The sequence below is a fragment of the Nicotiana attenuata genome, unplaced genomic scaffold (assembly GCF_001879085.1).
Source record: "Nicotiana attenuata strain UT unplaced genomic scaffold, NIATTr2, whole genome shotgun sequence".
NCBI lineage: Eukaryota > Viridiplantae > Streptophyta > Magnoliopsida > Solanales > Solanaceae > Nicotiana > Nicotiana attenuata.
Genome location: NW_017670589.1, coordinates 162,701 through 167,834, shown reverse-complemented (window position 1 = coordinate 167,834; position 5,134 = coordinate 162,701).

The following is a 5,134-nucleotide window of genomic DNA, read 5'->3' as shown; positions in this document are numbered from 1 at the left end:
CGCCAGATTCGTTACCCGAGGGTGTTCTTATAACAACGACCTACAAGAACAACGAAAGAAAAAAAGAAACAAGAATCGAGCACGAACCACCTCCCTCCCACCCCCCCCCCAAAACCTAATATTTTTCTTTGGATGCAGGCACGAGGGACATAACAAACAAGTGCGCAAACATATACATACAACGAGATCACTATCTTTACACTGACAGAAGTCGCCAAACACAAACGCGTCAAGCTAAGAATCACTTTTCCCTCTCACATTTAATTGTTGCTCTTCCTACATAAGGCTAAGCACTGCCTTTCCCTACATGAGACTAAGCATTGTCTCCATTCTTTGCATGAGGCTTAGTATTGCCTCTATCACTTCATAAGGCTAAGCACTGCCTTTCCTTGCATGAGACTAAGCATTGTCTCCATTCTTTTCCTATGGCTAAGCATTGCCTCTATCACTGCATAAGGCTAAGCGTTGCCTTTCCTTGCATGAGACTAAGCACTGTCCCATTTCTCGGATAGTCATTATAGTCTTTTCCAATGCAATAAAGTTACGTAGTGTCTATTTATCTTTGACATAAGGGGTATTTCCATGGGTTTACCTTGGAATCGTGTTCATACCGTTGTATTGAATGATCCCGGTTGGTTGGTTTCTGTTCATATAATGCATACAGCTCTGGTTGTTGGTTGACCGCTTCGATGGATCTGCATGAATTAGCGGTTTTTGATCCTCTGTTCATATAATGCATACAGCTCTGGTTGCTAGTTGGGCCGGTTTGATTGCTCTGTATGAATTAGCGGTTTTTGATCCTTCAGGCTAAGCATGCCTCCATCATTGCATAAAGCTAAGCACTGCCTTTCCTTGCATGAGACTAAGCACTGTCCCCATTCTCTACATGAGGCTATGCACTGCCTCCATCATTGCATAAGGCTAAGCACTGCCTTTCCTTGCATGCGACTAAACAATATCTCCATTATTGCATGAGGCTAAGCATTGCCTCGATCATTGCATAAGGCTAAACACTGCCTTTCTTTGTATATGTCTAAGCACTGCCCTCATCTCATACAAGACTAAGCCTTGTCTCATTCTCGCATATGGATAAGCACTGCCTATTTCCTCAATCGAACAATCAATATCGCCGCATCTTTACATTTCATGGGCTGAAACATCTCCACATTGTCCTAATGCGTCATAATTCGAAGGCACCATCGTCATAGCCTGAAGACAATGGCCTGAGAATCTCTCAAAGCTGCATATTATTATTAAAAGGCGTCATAGTCAAAAGGCACCATCCTCATGGCCTAGGATACCATTTCATGGCATGCGAATCCCTTATCATACGCTTCATGGCCCAGGACGTCATGGTCTAAGGACATCATCCTCATCGTCCAAAGATAATTCTCATAGTCCGAAGGGAATTTGCATCATGTTTAAATTTGTGTAATAACCTCGTATATCCGCATGCATTGTGTTTTAAGTTTTGCAGGTAACTCGGGAGGTAACCATTCTACAAACAGGAGCAATTCTCGCTCCGGTTTTCGGTCACAATGTTAACATCTTTCAATCATCTCGAACATAACCGATGATCACCAATTGATTACCCTTTGTCCCATGACCGCTCAAATACTTGCCTTATACATCTGTAACGTTCAAATTCACATTCATAGCTCCACCTGAAATTATCAGTTACTCACAACACTACCATGTCCAAAAGATCCTTTTTGAAACCCACGACCACTCTTATAACAACTACATCGGTTTCATTCGTTGTTGGATCCAGAACAACACACGGCCTGATTCCCGTAACACCAGGGATATGTAGGCAACTCAAGAACCAGGGTTCGGCCCCTATTTCTCAAAATGCATCATTCCCCACACATTCCGGACAAAATTGGTCATTATTTTCTTTACCCGACAGCTCTTTCATCATTTTCGGGTAAAGAGGGGCAGTTGTTGGTATCCAATTTTGTCCTCATATCTTTATAAATATCCTATATACTTCCAAAATATCATTCGTGCATCATTACCAATTTACAAGGGTCATATAAGTACTTTATGTAATTTTTCATAATTTTAGGGCTTTAAAATTGATTTCTTGCATTTAAATCACCCATTACTCCTTCAAATTATTCTGTGATGATCTAATTATCCAAATTTATTGATTACACTTACATATATGCTTTACAACATTTTGATTTATTTTTATATAATTACATCTACATTTGTGAACAATTAATTACATTTATTATTTTATATAAGGTCAAAATAACTTCTTTATATTTTTACAACCTTTAGCTACTATTTTCTAAAATATTTAGTTGCATAAAAAATTATATTTATATAGCTATTTTATTAATTTATTTTTCTTTAACTCCACTTGTTTTAAAAACCAGCCCAGTGTTGAACCAATTTTTCGGACCAAAATAGGCCCAAAACACTTAGCCCTTTCCCACAGCCCAAACCAAATAACCCCATTCACCCAACATGGTCACAACCCGCCTTATGATTTGCCCCACTTCCCCTTTAATCATGGTCATTGATCTTAGATGATCAATGACCCACAATAGCCCTTCCCATTTTCTTATATCCCCCAAACCCAAACCCTAAAGGCCCATTTCCCAGCCCTAGCCGCCTTTGTATTCTCTCTATCCCCCTTCTCTCACACCAAACCCTATCCGCCGCCTCTATATCTCCTCCGAGTCTGATCAACTCATGGATTCTTGCCATGATTCACTTACCTTTTATGGATTATCTCACTGCTACTTATGTGACTATGGTATTACTTAGTACTTGCCCGATTTTGGCAATTATTAACTCTCTGAATCAAGCTCAATCTTCCTTAACCTATAATATTCAAATGAAAATCCGTTTGTATACACTCTCAACGAGGTTGTATGGGTCTGATTCATCGAGATTCTTGGCTAATTATTGACTACTTGTCAAATAAAGGTTTGCCTGATTTTCTCGTAATCCGATTCTAAATCGATTTTGCTTGCTATGCTTTCCTTTATTATGTTTCATTGACCATTTTTCCTTGTTTTTTCGTTTGATTTTGACTACTATATAAACCCTTCCCTTAATTCCCCTAAAACAAACATTAACCACTATTACTCTTTTACTCCTTCACTCTATATTGTTCTGAACTTTGGATCTTGGCCAGCTGAAAACCAGGCCCACCGTAATTCGACTAATTGACCTTTCTCAGTACGAGCCGTGCCCGTGGTTCATATGAAACCCTTGGGAACTCTGACACACTAGATTATTTTTGTTTTGCTTCTCTATATTGACGTTTGAAGTATTGCTAAGACTGTTCTACTTGTTTATTTGTTTGTCAATTGGTAACTGATAAGTTCTTTGACCTTAGCAGTTTCATCCTCTTTAGTTTGTGTTCATACTCTGTATATTCATGCCACTAAAACTTTTGCGAATCAATATGTTTCTATGCCATCTCTGTTTGCAACCTTACCGGCTCTGAAGTTGTTTTGTGACTCTGAACTTTTTCTAGCATTTGAACTTGCCTAAAATTCCCAACTCTGATATATGTATATTACATGTGTTCGATATGAATGATTTTTGACTCTCTTAAGCATGTTTACCCGAATATTTGTGTTCGAATGCTTATTACCTGCTAATCTTCCTGAGTTTATCCCCCTACTCTATTCTGCATCCTTGTGATAGACTAACTCATGTGTTCTAATGTGTTTGATACTCTACTATGACCAATTCCTAACTATGGTGTCAGCCATGTGAGCTTTAATGTGTGCTTCATGCCTAGTTCAATCCTGTGTTTTTCAATACTACTTATAGTCTATAAGGTGAGGTGTAATATCTAGCCTTTATGTGTCAATCTAGTTCTTAATGTGTCTTTGCCTATTATGAATTCTGGCTCAACTAAACCTATTTAGTCTGCTATGTTATGCTGATGTTGGTTGCCAATCCTGAGTTTACCTCTCTGCCTTGTTCTGGATTGTTATGTCAACAAAACTCATGCTTAGGAAGTAAGTTAATTCATGCTTAACTTGTTACTCTTCTGGTCATGCTGTTCATGAGGACCTGTTATCATGCGTTTATGTGTTTGCTGACTTGCTTAATCCTGCATTCCTTAGTACCAGTTAAGACCTTAGGAGTGAACCTTATAGCTGGCATTCTTTCATCACATATGGCCAAAGAGTATTAGATTTGATTCTTGCTTCTCTTACCGTTGAAGTTTGATATGTCTCTTGTACTGTGATTAATGTTCAACATGATAACTTTCTCATGTTAAGTAATTGCTCGACCACGAACCTATATTGTTAGTTTCCATGTTAAACTTACTATATCGAGGCTGTTATCTATTGATCCCTTTGCTTCTCATGATCAGTTGCGTTAGGCTGTTTCTTACCATGTTATTGTTTGATATCCTACGATGATCAATCATGTTCCCTAACTTCTAAAATGCAAACATGAACTTGCCTTATGTGTTCTTAGCCAGTATGTCATCTAATTTTTGTCTATATGTCTTAGTGAGAATTAGGGTTACAGTCCTAAGAACTAAGTGTGAGAACTTCCTACTTAGTTCAATTAATTCAACTTATGGTTTGTTTCTTGTGTGGTCAAGTTTGACATACTATTGGAATGTAAGTCATTCGTCTGGGCCTGGTGTTTGGTTATAGATGTTGTTGGACTTGGCTATTGGATTTAGAATTACTATATTGTTCTTATGAGCTGGGGATTTGGGTCTACTGGTCGTATGAAGGAAAGCTGTTGAAGGCCCAAAAAAGCACTAGGTTATTTTGTATTGGGCCTGCCACTGTTCAGTTGGGCTTATAGTTCTTTCCTTCTTCAACTGTTCATATTTGAGTTTGTATTATTCCATTAGGGCTGTAATAACTTGTCATAACGAATAATGGGGAAATAAGTAAAAAGGGGCTGGGGCATTCTGATTCTCGCATGAACGAGTAGAAAATTTGCCTCTAGGATTTAACTCTCTTGTCTAATATTCATTGACGTGTTCCTATTCTGCACACTCATAGAAATCAAGCCTATAGGAACCTAAGAACTTCACTCACTTCACACGTCCTATCAGCAACATGCCTAGAAGAACCTAGGTGTATCACTTGTTTACTTCTGTGCACAATTAGATAGCATGCCTATAGGAATCAAA